The 15,834-nt window shown below is 40.2% G+C and overlaps 1 protein-coding gene across 2 annotated transcripts in view; it reads right to left on the reverse strand.

The window, feature by feature from the left end:
- pak4 (p21 protein (Cdc42/Rac)-activated kinase 4) overlaps positions 1–15,834 on the reverse strand; it is a 110,985-nt gene that overhangs the window by 81,257 nt on the left and 13,894 nt on the right. Inside the window, exon 1 of one of the 2 annotated variants that reach the window (XM_034168655.1) lies at positions 10,461–10,710. The exons of the other annotated variant lie outside the window; for it this stretch is intronic. The gene's annotated coding sequence lies outside the window, so the exon portion shown is untranslated. Of the gene's footprint in view, positions 1–10,460; positions 10,711–15,834 lie in introns of those variants that run through there. 2 annotated transcript variants of the gene reach the window in all.

Here is a 15,834-nt window from a genome sequence, read left to right on the forward strand (position 1 = left end):
CTCTCCCGCACTTTTCTGCTCTGGTTGTGAAATGTTAATTATTCCTCGGCCTCCTTTAGCAGTAACGGTACTTGTAGTAAGTGTAGCTTATTCGTAGCTTTGGAGGCCAGGCTGGGCGAATTGGAGACTCAGCTCCGCACCTTGGAAAATCCTACTGCTAGCCAGGCCCCTGTAGTCGGTGCGGACCAAGGTAGCTTAGCCGCCGTTAGTTCCCCTCCAGCAGATCCTGAGCAGCCGGGAAAGCAGGCCGACTGGGTGACTGTGAGGAGGAAGCCTAGTCCTAAACAGAATCCCCGTGTACACCACCAACCCGTTCACATCTCTAACCATTTTTCCCCACTCGGCGACACACCCGCCGAGGAACAAACTCTGGTTGTTGGCGACTCTGTTTTGAGAAATGTGAAGTTAGCGACACCAGCAACAATAGTCAATTGTCTTCCGAAAGCCAGAGCAGGCGACACTGAAGGAAATTTGAAACTGCTGGCTAAGGCTAAGCATAAATTTGGTAAGATTGTAATTCACGTCGGCAGTAATGACACCCGGTTACGCCAATCGGAGGTCACTAAAATTAATACTGAATCGGTGTGTAACTTTGCAAAAACAATGTCAGACTCTGTAGTTTTCTCTGGGCCCCTCCCCAATCGGACCGGGAGTGACATGTTTAGCCGCATGTTCTCCTTGAATTGCTGGCTGGCTGAGTGGTGTCCAAAAAATGAGGTGGGCTTCATAGATAATTGGCAAAGCTTCTGGGGAAAACCTGGTCTTGTTAGGAGAGACTGCATCTATCCTACTTTGGATGGAGCAGCTCTCATTTCTAGAAATCTGGCCAATTTTCTTAAATCCTCCAAACCGTGACTATCCAGGGTTGGGACCAGGAAGCAGAGTTGTAGTCTTACACATGTCTCTGCAGCTTCTCTCCCCCTGCCATCCCCCCAATACCCCATCCCCGTAGAGACGGTGCCTGCCCCCAGACCACCAATAACCAGCAAAAATCTATTTAAGCATAAAAATTCAAAAAGAAAAAAATAATATAGCACCTTCAACTGCACCACAGACTAAAACAGTTAAATGTGGTCTATTAAACATTAGGTCTCTCTCTTCTAAGTCCCTGTTAGTAAATGATATAATAATTGATCAACATATTGATTTATTCTGCCTTACAGAAACCTGGTTACAGCAGGATGAATATGTTAGTTTAAATGAGTCAACACCCCCAAGTTACACTAACTACCAGAACGCTCATAGCACGGGCCGAGGCAGAGGATTAGCAGCAATCTTCCACTCCAGCTTATTAATTAATCAAAAACACAGACAGAGCTTTAATTCATTTGAAAGCTTGACTCTTAGTCTTGTCCATCCAAATTGGAAGTCCCAAAAACCAGTTTTATTTGTTGTTATCTATCGTCCACCTGGTCGTTACTGTGAGTTTCTCTGTGAATTTTCGGACCTTTTGTCTGACTTAGTGCTTAGCTCAGATAAGATAATTATAGTGGGTGATTTTAACATCCACATAGATGCTGAGAATGACAGCCTCAACACTGCATTTAATCATTTCAACAGTTCTTTTAGTCAGACAGGAAAGATTGTTTTACCTGCTTTACATGTTTCAGCTACTTCCTGTAGCCTTCCTCAGAAGCGTCACAAGACTAACTTAAGAAGACAGTATGAAATTTCACAAATGTTTATATGAAAGTTTTGGACCAAGCGGTGTCAAGGCATGCCGGGCGCTGGAACATCAATTTTTAAAGTTAGCGCGGTACAAGAACCACCTACGTTTCCATCTGAGGTGCCGGGACGAGGGAATAATTCCAAGGAGTTTATACATCAGAAACCTGATAAAGACCAAGAACTCTGAGGACATCATACGCAAAGCACGTAAGGCCCTGGTCAAAGAACGGATACGGATTATTACACACAACATCACGCAAATCAACGCAGACATTGAGGAAAAAAGGCAGGATTTTAAACGCATCTACAATCCACAACCTGAAATAAACGCGGACATAACGGAGCATTTAAAACAACAATACGAAAAGGAATTCATAAAAACCAAGAAGAGACATCGAAAAACTGGACAAACTCTTAACCAAAACAAAAGCTAACAGGGACACAACAAAACACGCAGCTGTGCCGGACAATTGGGTAAAAAACTACTCACAACATCAGCTCACACAAACAGAAACACAAGTATTAGCAAAAGGACTCAACTACACAATAACACCGGACACAATACCATACGAGGATTTCATTTTAGCCATGGAATTAGCTTGTCAATCCATACACGATCAAGGAAAGAAATCAGCATTACGCAATGAGGTAGAAGGCATTCTCAAAACCACACATTTACCACCCAGTAATATCACCAAGGAAGAAAGAAGAGCCATACATAACACTAGGTAAACAGGACAACATCATTATATTACCAGCAGACAAAGGTTGCACCACAGTAGTTATGGATAGGGACAGTTACAACTACAAAATGGACATCTTGCTTAAGGACCACAACACATACCACACACTGCAAAAAGACCCAACAGAACAACTAAAAAGGACTCTTAAATCATTACTCAAACCCATGTTAGCTGAAAACAAAATAACTCAGGACTCATACAACCACCTGGTGCCCACAGCCACCATCACCCCCCGGATATATGGTTTGCCGAAAATACACAAGCCTGACACACCACTCCGCCCCATTGTCGATAGCATAGGATCCGTCACTTATAACCTTTCCAAATCTCTTGTAGAAATCATAAAACCCCTCCTCGGACTCACTGAACAGCACTGCAGGAACTCACAACAATTGGCAAAGGACTTACAACAAATCACCATAGGACAGGATGAAATATTCATATCACACGATGTCATATCACTTTTCACAAAAACCCCAGTAGAAGCCACACTCAACATCGTACATAGTAGACTCAGTAAGGACAAATCGCTCCGGAAACGAACCAAACTCACAGTTGAAGACATCATGTCATTACTCAGTTTCGTTGCCACATCCACTTACTTTCAATACAACAACACTATATACAAACAGACTGAAGGCTTCGCCATGGGAGACCCGTTATCAGCCATTACGAGTGGGTTTTTCATGGAGCATCTGGAACAACAAGCTATATCCACAGCACCAGCAGAGTGTAGCATATCGTTTTGGAAAAGGTACGTCGATGACATTTTAGAAAAAATAAAAACCGGACACACACAACAGCTCACAGATCACCTCAACACCATAGACCATACAGGCAGCATCAAATTCATGTACGAAGAGGAAACAAACAATGAAATAGCTTTTTTGGATTTAAAAATACACCAACAACACAGACGGCAGTATCAAACTTAAAATACACAGGAACCCCACACACGGACCAATATTTGCTCTGGACATCAGAACACCCTACAGAACATAAGCTGTGAGTACTCAGAACACTGTACAACCGGGCCACTATAGTCACAGATACACAGGACAGGGAAGAGGAGGAGACACACATACACAATGCACTCACAAACTGCCAGTATCCACAATGGGAAAAAGGTAAAAAACAGGTACAAAACACAGAAAAACACGTACAAAAGAAGAAAAAGAACACTCTCAATAAAAACAAACCGGTCATAGTCACACTGCCATATATCAGGGGGGGTCACTGAACGCATCCAAAGAGTCATGAAAAAATACAATATCAATACACCGGTCAAACCACACACTAAACTCAGACAGCTTTTAGTTAGGCCCAAGGACAAAATAAAACCAGAACACAAATGCGATGTAATATATGAAATACCATGCTTATCATGCAACAACACATACATTGGGGAGACAGGGAGACAATTTGGAACAAGGAAAAACGAACATCAAAAAGAATGTGAAAAAGAGACAGCCAATAGACAAACAAGAGCAATAAAAGAACAAGCCGAGCAAGAAAATCTCAAATCAGCCATATCCGACCATTGCAAGAGGAAAAATCACATCATGGACTGGACCAATGCCAGGGTCATACGTGCTGAAAGCAACAAATACCACCGCTGAATCAGAGAGGCCATCGAGATCCGCAAGTGAGGTCCAAGAAGCATGAATCGGGAAGAGGGGGCCTACACCCTATCACATACATCGGATGCCGTCCTGGAGAAGACGTCAGACAGTAGGGGGCGTAAGTTCCACCTGCTGTCTGGCCAAATCAAGAAGCAGCAGCCTATAAGACACGTCACTTCCCCATCTTGTGATGCTTCTGAGGAAGGCTACAGGAAGTAGTCGAAACATGTAAAGCAGGTAAAACAATCTTTCCTGTCTGACTAAAAGTACTGTTGAAATAGTTAACTTAAGAAGACAGTATGAAATTTCACAAATGACTGCATTTAATCTATTGTTAGACTCGATTGGCTTTGCTCAAAATGTAAATGAGTCCACCCACCGCTTTAATCATACCTTAGATATTGTTCTGACTTATGGTATGGAAATTGAAGACTTAACAGTATTCCCTGAAAACCCCCTTCTGTCTGATCATTCCTTAATAACATTTACATTTACTCTGATGGACTACCCAGCAGTGGGGAATAAGTTTCATTACACTAGAAGTCTTTCAGAAAGCGCTGTAACTAGGTTCAAGGATATGATTCCTTCTTTATGTTCTCCAATGCCATATACCAACAGAGGGCAGAGTAGCTACCTAAACTCTGTGAGTGAGATAGATTATCTCGTCAATAGTTTTATATCCTCATTGAGGACAACTTTGGATGCTGTAGCTCCTCTGAAAAAGAGAGCCTTAAATCAGAAGTGCCTGACTCCATGGTATAACTCACAAACTCGCAGCTTAAAGCAGATAACCCGTAAGTTGGAGAGGAAATGGCGTCTCACTAATTTAGAAGATCTTCACTTAGCCTGAAAAAAGAGTCTGTTGCTCTATAAAAAAGCCCTCCGTAAAGCTAGGACATCTTACTACTCATCACTAATTGAAGAAAGTAAGAACAACCCCAGGTTTCTTTTCAGCACTGTAGCCAGGCTGACAAAGAGTCAGAGCTCTATTGAGCTGAGTATTCCTTTAACTTTAACTAATAATGACTTCATGACTTTCTTTGCTAATAAAATTTTAACTATTAGAGAAAAAATTACTCATAACCATCCCAAAGACATATCGTTCTCTTTGGCTGCTTTCAGTGATGCCGGTATTTGGTTAGACTCTTTCTCTCCGATTGTTCTGTCTGAGTTATTTTCATTAGTTACTTCCTCCAAACCATCAACATGTCTATTAGACCCCATTCCTACCAAGCTGCTCAAGGAAGCCCTACCATTAATTAATGCTTCAATCTTAAATATGATCAATCTATCTTTATTAGTTGGCTATGTACCACAGGCTTTTAAAGTGGCAGTAATTAAACCATTACTTAAAAAGCCATCACTTGACCCAGCTATCTTAGCTAATTATAGGCCAATCTCCAACCTTCCTTTTCTCTCAAAAATTCTTAAAAGGGTAGTTGTAAAACAGCTAACTGATCATCTGCAGAGGAATGGTCTATTTGAAGAGTTTCAGTCAGGGTTTAGAATTCATCATAGTACAGAAACAGCATTAGTGAAGGTTACAAATGATCATCTTATGGCCTCAGACAGTGGACTCATCTCTGTGCTTGTTCTGTTAGACCTCAGTGCTGCTTTTGATACTGTTGACCATAACATTTTATTACAGAGATTAGAGCATGCCATAGGTATTAAAGGCACTGCGCTGCGGTGGTTTGAATCATATTTATCTAATAGATTACAATTTGTTCAATTTGTAAATGGGGAATCTTCTTCACAGACTAAGGTTAATTATGGAGTTCCACAAGGCTCTGTGCTAGGACCAATTTTATTCACTTTATACATGCTTCCCTTAGGCAGTATTATTAGACAGCATTGCTTAAATTTTCATTGTTACGCAGATGATACCCAGCTTTATCTATCCATGAAGCCAGAGGACACACACCAATTAGCTAAACTGCAGGATTGTCTTACAGACATAAAGACATGGATGACCTCTAATTTCCTGCTTTTAAACTCAGATAAAACTGAAGTTATTGTACTTGGCCCCACAAATCTTAGAAACATGGTGTCTAACCAGATCCTTACTCTGGATGGCATTACCCTGACCTCTAGTAATACTGTGAGAAATCTTGGAGTCATTTTTGATCAGGATATGTTATTCAATGCGCATATTAAGCAAATATCTAGGACTGTTTTTTTGCAATTGTGCAATATCTCTAAAATTAGAAAGATCTTGTCTCAGAGTGATGCTGAATGGGAGGCAGAGCCTTCAGCTTTCAGGCTCCTCTCCTCTGGAACCAGCTCCCAATTCGGATCAGGGAGACAGACACGCTCTCTACTTCTAAGATTAGGCTTAAAACTTTCCTTTTTGCTAAAGCTTATAGTTAGGGCTGGATCAGGTGACCCTGAACCATCCCTTAGTTATGCAGCTATAGACTTAGACTGCTGGGGGGTTCCCATGATGCACTGTTTCTTTCTCTTTTTGCTCTGTATGCACCACTCTGCATTTAATCATTAGTGACTGATCTCTGCTCCCCTCCACAGCATGTCTTTTTCCTGGTTCTCTCCCTCAGTCCCAACCAGTCCCAGCAGAAGACTGCCCCTCCCTGAGCCTGGTTCTGCTGGAGGTTTCTTCCTGTTAAAAGGGAGTTTTTCCTTCCCACTGTTGCCAAGTGCTTGCTCACAGGGGGTCGTTTTGACCGTTGGGGTTTTTACGTAATTATTGTATGGCTTTGCCTTACAATATAAAGCGCCTTGGGGCGACTGTTTGTTGTGATTTGGCGCTATATAAATAAAATTGATTTGATTTGATTTAGTCCTCCCTCAGCAGAATTGAGTGGAGCGGGCTGGCTGCTGTTGCCCCCCCGCCAAAAAAACAAAACAAACAAAAAAAAAAAAACAGTCATTTACATTCCACATGCAAAAGGACAGACAGCAGGCAGGAGACATGAAACACAACACACTTTCACTCATGGTTAGCTGTTATATAAAACAAATTGAACTCATAAACATTCATTAACTGTGTAATAGAAAATCAACCAAACTTGTGTTTGACCACACTTTGAATATTGTGTGCAAATGCTGTCACTTTATTTATGTAAAGACATTATGTTGTAAAAGGTAAAGACATGCAACTATGTGGATTATTTTCTTAAAACAGATTGTCTGCACTTGCATAAACTACCCCAGAAGACTGTAGAGTGAGAGGGGATCTGACTGAAGTTTTAAGATGATGATAAGTTTCTTCTCTGAAAGAGCATACTAAGGTCTAAGAGGTCACCCGGTTATGTTTGAAGTTGACAGTTTTCTTTTCTAAGAGACTGTCTGTGGAATAGTCTGCCTTTTCATATTGTAACAGCACCTAATGGAAACATTTTCAAGGCTAAGTACAAGGCAGGCATACTATTTTGGATTTCACTGACATCCACTGACAGGTAGCTGTACTGTTTAATATTGGTTTTATTTATTATTAAGGTTGTAACATCTGATATTATTAGGTAATTTGTTGCTCGATAAACATGTTTAATTTTAATCTTGTGTAGGTCACATCATTTCTGAGTTATTTTGAGTTTTTATTTATGTATGAATGTTTGCTTTATGTACAAATTATACTTTTATTTTTTTGTCATGGGAACTTCCACTGGCAAAAATTATGGAATGACCGGCCTCGGAGGATGTTCATTCAGTTGTTTAATTTTGTAGAAAAAAAAGCAGATCACAGACATGACACAAAACTAAAGTCATTTCAAATGGCAACTTTCTGGCTTTAAGAAACACTATAAGAAATCAGGAAAAAAAATTGTGGCAGTCAGTAACGGTTACTTTTTTAGACCAAGCAGAGGAAAAAAATATGGAATCACTCAATTCTGAGGAAAAAATTATGGAATCATGAAAAACAAAAGAACGCTCCAACACATCACTAGTATTTTGTTGCACCACCTCTGGCTTTTATAACAGCTTGCAGTCTCTGAGGCATGGACTTAATGAGTAACAAACAGTACTCTTCATCAATCTGGCTCCAACTTTCTCTGATTGCTGTTGTCAGATCAGCTTTGCAGGTTGGAGCCTTGTCATGGACCATTTTCTTCAACTTCCAAAGATTTTCAATTGGATTAAGATCCGGATTATTTGCAGGCCATGACATTGACCCTATGTGTCTTTTTGCAAGGAATATTTTCACAGTTTTTGCTCTATGGCAAGATGCATTATCATCTTGAAAAATGATATCATCCCCAAACATCCTTTCAATTGATGGGATAAGAAAAGTGTCCAAAATATCAAGGTAAACTTGTGCATTTATTGATGATGTAATGACAGCCGTCTCCCCAATGCCTTTACCTGACATGCAGCCCCATATCATCAATGACTGTGGAATTTTACGTTCTCTTCAGGCAGTCATCTTTATAAATCGAATTGGAACGGCACCAAACAAAAGTTCCAGCATCATCACCTTGCCCAATGCAGATTCGAGATTCATCACTGAATATGACTTTCATCCAGTCATCCACAGTCCACGACTGCTTTTCCTTAGCCCATTGTAACCTTGTTTTTTCTGTTTAGGTGTTAATGATGGCTTTCGTTTAGCTTTTCTGTATGTAAATCCCATTTCCTTTAGGCGGTTTCTTACAGTTTGGTCACAGACGTTGACTCCAGTTTCCTCCCATTCGTTCCTCATTTGTTTTGTTGTGCATTTTCGATTTTTGAGACATTGCTTTAAGTTTTCTGTCTTGACGCTTTGATGTCTTCCTTGGTCTACCACTATGTTTGTCTTTAACAACCTTCCCATGTTGTTTGTATTTGGTCCAGAGTTTAGACACAGCTGACTGTGAACAACCAGCATCTTTTGCAACATTGCGTAATGATTTACCCTCTTAAGAGTTTGATAATCAATATGCTCAATCAATGGGTGAGCATATCTCACCCATATTGGCCTCTCTTCATTGGCTTCCTGTTAATTCTAGAATAGAATTTAAAATTCTTCTTCTTACTTATAAGGTTTTGAATAATCAGGTCCCATCTTATTTTAGGGACCTCGTAGTACCATATCACCCCAATAGAGCGCTTCGCTCTCAGACTGCAGGCTTACTTGTAGTTCCTAGGGTTTGTAAGAGTAGAATGGGAGGCAGAGCCTTCAGCTTTCAGGCTCCTCTCCTGTGGAACCAGCTCCCAATTCAGATCAGGGAGACAGACACCCTCTCTACTTTTAAGATTAGGCTTAAAACTTTCCTTTTTGCTAAAGCTTATAGTTAGGGCTGGATCGGGTGACCCTGAACCATCCCTTAGTTATGCTGCTATAGACGTAGACTGCTGGGGGGTTCCCATGATGCACTGTTTCTTTCTCTTTTTGCTCTGTATGCACCACTCTGCATTTAATCATTAGTGATCGATCTCTGCTCCCCTCCACAGCATGTCTTTTTCCTGGTTCTCTCCCTCAGCCCCAACCAGTCCCAGCAGAAGACTGCCCCTCCCTGAGCCTGGTTCTGCTGGAGGTTTCTTCCTGTTAAAAGGGAGTTTTTCCTTCCCACTGTAGCCAAGTGCTTGCTCACAGGGGGTCGTTTTGACCGTTGGGGTTTTACATAATTATTGTATGGCCTTGCCTTACAATATAAAGCGCCTTGGGGCAACTGTTTGTTGTGATTTGGCGCTATATAAAAAAATTGATTGATTGATTGATAATCCTCTCCTTTGTTTCAATTGACATCTCTCCTGTTGGAGCCATGATTCATGTCAGTCCACTTGGTGCAGCAGCTCTCCAAGGTGTGATCACTCCTTTTTAGATGCAGACTAATGAGCAGATCTGATTTGATGCAGGTGTTAGTTTTGGGGATGAAAATTTACAGGGTGATTCCATAATTTACTCTTCAGAATTGAGTGAGTCCATATTTTTTTTCCCTCTGCTTGGTCTAAAAAAGTAACCGTTACTGACTGCCACAATTTTTTTTTCCTGATTTCTTATAGTGTTTCTTAAAGCCAGAAAGTTGCCATTTGAAATGACTTTAGTTTTGTGTCATGTCTGTGATCTGCTTTTTTTCTACAAAGTTAAACAACTGAATGAACATCCTCCGAGGCCGGTGATTCCATAATTATTGCCAGGGGTTGTAGTGTCTTTTTTAGCGTCAGCTTCCGGCTCCTATCTGCAGCACTGCGCAGACAGACTGTAGTATGAGTACAGTGTGTGTGACACTAGCGCACAGACAGGTGACCGACAGCTGTGCTGACGGCTCACTAACATGCCGTCAGTCCAAAGCAGCACAACACAAACCATCCCGAACTCCCAACAAACACCACGACGTCTGTAGTTCCCTTGTTGTGGCTCAGGTGAACTTTCGCTTCGTCTCACAACGTAACCGCAAGTGATAGATAACACGTATATTCACTTCCCCCTGTCAGTTTGGAGCACCACACACCGAAAACAAAGGTAGTACAAAGTGACGGTTTTACTCACTTTAAATCGCAGGTACTTTCCTTGCAGCGACACACAGGCCACCTGATGCCGAGCGAGAAACCGCAGATCAGAACGAGGAAAAAATGACTCCCAAAAGCAAAGTTGTTTCCGCGCAAAAACTTAACCAAACACTCCGGGGAGACGTCACATCTTGAGTTAAAAAGAACTGAAATAAAGAACCTCGGCAGACACAGTAGGCTAAAGTATTAACAGACGCACAAAATTTGGAACAAATTATTCTGCATTACTTTTGTGCTGTACGGACAAACTGCGTCGCATTCCTATGCTTTCAGCAAAGCACGGCCCAGTATCATGACGTCACAGAGAGAGAGAGAGAGAGAGAGAGAGAGAGAGAGACTGCAGGAATAGTTTAGAAACATTTGCTTTTCCCACTCTTTGGCATTTCATTCTCTCATTAAAACACTTCTTACATGGAGTAACAAAGTTAAAATTGAACTTTACTCATTTCTGCAAATGTACTGAAATGCAAATTACTGATACATCACACACCACTCTTTGGAATAAATAGATAGATAATAAAGTCAGGTGTCTCATTCTGTTGAAAAATTATTTAAAATGTTTCTGCCCCTGTGGAGCCCATCCATATGACGGTGTATTAGGGCCAAATATGAGAAATAACACGCAAATTTGCGAGATTAAAAACATGCAAATCTGCAAGAAAAAAAAAACAGCAAATTTGCCACAATTAAACACGCACATTTTCGAGATTATAAACATGCAAATCTGTGAGGAAAAATGTAGCACATTTAACCCTCGCTACATTAACTTAATAATTTGATAAATAGCCAAATCAACATAGCTAACATCCAGGCTAGCTGTTAACTGCACTTGCATTAACTACAAGCACAAGCATTATAGCATTATTTCTCTCTTTTTGACTGTAAAAACGTACATGATGAAGCCATTGTCCCGTCTCATTCCATCGCTATAAGGCGCCAATAGGCTGCATTTGCATGTGCATTTATGTACCTGTAGTTTTACGTGTTATAATCTCGCGTCGTCTTTTTCTCACAAATATACATGTTTATAATCTCAAAAATTTGCATGTTTAAATCTCGCAAATTTGTGTTATTTCTCGTAAATTTGCATGTTTATTCTCGTATATTTGTGACTTTAAACTTGAAAATGTAATCTCCATTTTTTTCCAGTCTTTGAATGGCTCTAATACGCCATTGTACATTCATGGTAAATTCAAATACAGTGCTGTGAAAAAGTTTAGGTCGAGACTCCATAGCTATTAAATGGCTATGAAGTTTATGCTCCAATGACCTTTTTGCACAATTGATTTTGATTACAATTGATTAAATAAAAAAATTCTATTAAAATATTTCTATAATGATACCCTTTAAACATATAGTGAAATCTAATTTTCATAACATGACACAAATTAAATAAAAATCTAAATTCAAAAACAATGGAATGGATAAGCATGGACACCTTCAAGTATAACAGAAACAATACACAATTATAGACTTTTGATTTCAGTGTACCCGTGATTATGCGGACCTGATCAGGATGGGGGTTCACTGAGGCCTTGGCCCCACTCAGAAAGTGGCGAATGGGCCAATCAGAAGTTGGCAAAATCCCATACCATATAAAAATCATTTTTACACCCAGTTTTGTTGAGACAAGTCAGCGGATAGGCACATGAACACTTACAAGTCACTGAATATATCTTGGATTTCATTTACCTCAAACATGAAGAAATATAAACAGTATACAAATAAAGGAATGTTTATGAGTTCGATGGTACGAATATTTCATGAGAAAGCTGGAATATACCATTCCACAAGATGAAGCCGAGTTGAATGATACGTTCCAGCTTTCACCAAATTAAATATTCATCCACTGAAAGAATGAAAGAACATTCATTATTTGTTTTATATAACAGCGAAAATATATCCTTGTCATTTGATATTTTATATAAGGATGCACCGATACCACTTTTTTCCCCCCACACTGAGTACGAGTACATACATTTGAGTACTCGTCGATACAGAGGACCGATACAAATACTTAATGATACCATTACAGTTTTATGGTGACTTTGAAAACATGTTTTATTCATCAGTTGCAGTGGGCACAGCTAATCGAAAAGTTAGCTTCGATAACCATTAATCCGATAATTGAAAAGTTCTTTTGTGACACTAAACCGATGAACTGCTAAAAAATTTATCTTTATTACAGATAACCGATAAGTTTTAGTATTGATTCGGACGCAGCCACATCAGATTACACTGTCGGCTTCTGATAAACCAGTTTCACTTTCACTTTTCGCTGCTGGGTAAATTCAAGGATCACAAACATATAAGAATGCACAAAAAAAAAAAAAAAAAAAAAAATCAAAACCCCAAGGACTGTCATCATCTTTCAAAAGCTGTAAAACACAGTATTAGAAGTCACAGTTTATCTCAGTATTATATAAGAAGATAAACTTTATTGATCTCACAGGAGAAATTCACGTTACGTCAGCTATAAACGAACTAAAAAGCTGCTGCTTTTTTCACACGCTTTGAACCCTGCAGCTTAAACAACCGAAATAAGTCTATTAATGCATTGATTGGCAGAATAAAAGACACGTTAGTAAATATAAATTTCAGTTTCAGTGGGATTCATCTGAAGAAATAAAGCATCCTTTTTTAATCCAAAACAGTGTCTAAAAGGTGAGGAAAAGTCCCTACACAGCTGCACCATGAGAGCTCCACTCGCCCACCGAGTCTTGGCGAATAAATTATCCCATCAGCCACAAAGAAATAAAATAATGTTCAAAATTAGTCCGTTTTGTTTGTGTCAAGCAGACGGTAACAGTGTAACATCCAAAGTGAACCTGAACTACACTACCCACAATGCTCCCTGCACTGACCAGCCAGTCACATCTTGCGTTTAATGATGATGTCATCAGCAAGTGATAGGCAGCCAGTCTGCCACAAATACATAACAGACGTACTAAAATGTTTGATTTTAGGGTTTACAATCTTTTTTGACCATTAAACTTTACTCACTTTACCAGCAAAATGAAGTGTTATAAGATTGAAAGTTATCAGAACTAAATTTATCGGAAGAATGGTCCGATGATGGTTTTAAAACTCATCTGAAAAGCTAATCCACTAGCAAAAACATTAGCTTTCATAATTATCTATTATCGGATTAACTGAACTGTACCCACCACTGATCCACTCCATAACTCAAAATGTCACTCGCACGTCACAAAAAAGAGAGGCCGGGCCAGGGGCAGTGGTTAATATTTTTCAAATCTCATGAAATCTCACCCAATCTATTTTTTCCCATAAAGGAACCAAAAAAATGAAGAAGCACCTTGAAAAAGTTGACATTGTTTTTCGGGACCACCCTAGTGTAGCCACACCCATTTGTGTTATTTATGTCGAGCTTTCTTATACCATGCACATCGCCTATAAATGTTACATTACTCCACCTGCCCATATAACGTAAAACTAATCTCATCCAAGTAGGGTTGAACTCAGTAGTGCTCTTTCTCAGACCAAGTCCCTTTGTGATGACGTAAACATGCTCAGGCCGTAACGTGGAGTGCAATGTGAGTGCAAGTCATCAAATTAGGGGACAATTGCGCTCTGGCACAGTACAAGGCAACCGGGCCTGACTGTGAGTACACCTTTAGGCTTTGTTCAGACTGCCTGTAAAAATCATAAAATGTGTATTTCCAATTTTAATTGATTAATCTGATTCCATTTAGCAATGTATCAGATATGACAATAAAAATAAATGCTGTTCCTCTGAGACTAAAAGTCAAACAGCAACAGCTCTCCTCCAAATTTTACAGCCAGAAAAACAAACCCACCACTCCTGAGTTCAAAGCAGACATACAGTGTTTGAGCCAATCATGGCTACCTTCCAGAGGCATGTTGTGGAATGTGGAGAGGTCAATGATAAGGACAGCAGAGAACAAAAAAAAAAACAAGAACAAACCGCCAGTGAGCTTACACACATTTCCCCAGACACACAGTCAGGTCAAGAAGTACCTGAACACTGACAATATCTGTCATATATTTGTTGCCTTAGTACACCAGCAGAATGGAGCTAAACATTTACCTTAAAGTCAAACAGTTTAAAAAATATAACACATTAACCATTTTGGAAATCTAGCCCCTCCAGGTAACCTAATTCAAAATTTAGTCCCTCAATTCAAAGCCCATAAGTACTGGACAAAGTAAAGTATTATTTTACATATAATCATCATCCAATCAACAGCCAGTTGTCGTTTAAAAAAAAAGTCAGGGGAAGGACACATGAACATTTCCAAGTCACTTAACCCTAGACCTGCTGGCTTTCAATACACAGCGGATCACCATGCATGATGCTCCCTGCCAGTCCTCGGAATATCACTCCCCAGAGACACTTCCACTGAGTGTCCGCTATATTTAGTTTTTTGAAGGGCACCCCCAGATTTCGTGTAATAACTAATGAACGCCAAGGATCAGCTGAAGGACGAGCCAAGTTCATACATCAGACATGCTTCTGGAGCAATGCACGTTCTGTAGTGGTCAAACATGTCTTATCCCCAATATAGAGGGGGTTGTCCTACTACTCGCGGCCAAGCAAACAAAGCTTTTGAATAATGGTGGCGAGCGCAGATACCGTTGTTGATGACAACAGCATACCCGACACTGTAGACTGGGAGAATAGGGAAATAATCAGGGAAATCTTCATGACCGAAGATTCCTGGGCTTTGACATAGATGACCTTGAGGACGATGAACCACAGCCTGCAGAACTTGAGAATGCAGATTTGACGAGTGGCAGCCTGAACGCGAATATCCCACAGTTCACAGGAGACGAGTTGAAACTAAATGCACCACGAGAAGATGCCTGGACAGTCCTGGACTTATTCAACCTCTTTTACGCCAATGAACTGATCAGTCTTATGGTTGTGGAAACTAATAGGTATGCCCAGGATTATTTGCATTCTGACCATGGGAGTCACCTGAAGCTGAATTCCCGATTCAGAAAACGGTGTCCCGTGTGCGCTGATGAAATGAAAACATTTCTGATGATTATTATTGGGATGGGCCTGGTGCAGCACCAGCATCTACATGATTACTGGCCAACAGATGAATTACTTGAGACACCATTCTTCATAACAGTGATGACCAGGAACAGATTCCTGTTGATCCTGTCGTTATTTCACCTAAACAACAGGACGGCAACTTTGGGACAGGGCGGCCACAATCCAATATTCCAACTCCAACCGGTGTATGAGATATTGAAACAGAAATTCGTGTCTCTCTACAAGGCAGGTGATTATCTGGCTCTGGATGAGGGTATGATTGCCTGGAGGGGTAACCTGTCATTCAGACTGTACATGCCACAAAATTCAA

The sequence above is a fragment of the Thalassophryne amazonica genome, chromosome 4, assembly GCF_902500255.1.
Source record: "Thalassophryne amazonica chromosome 4, fThaAma1.1, whole genome shotgun sequence".
Classification (NCBI taxonomy): Eukaryota; Metazoa; Chordata; class Actinopteri; order Batrachoidiformes; family Batrachoididae; genus Thalassophryne; species Thalassophryne amazonica.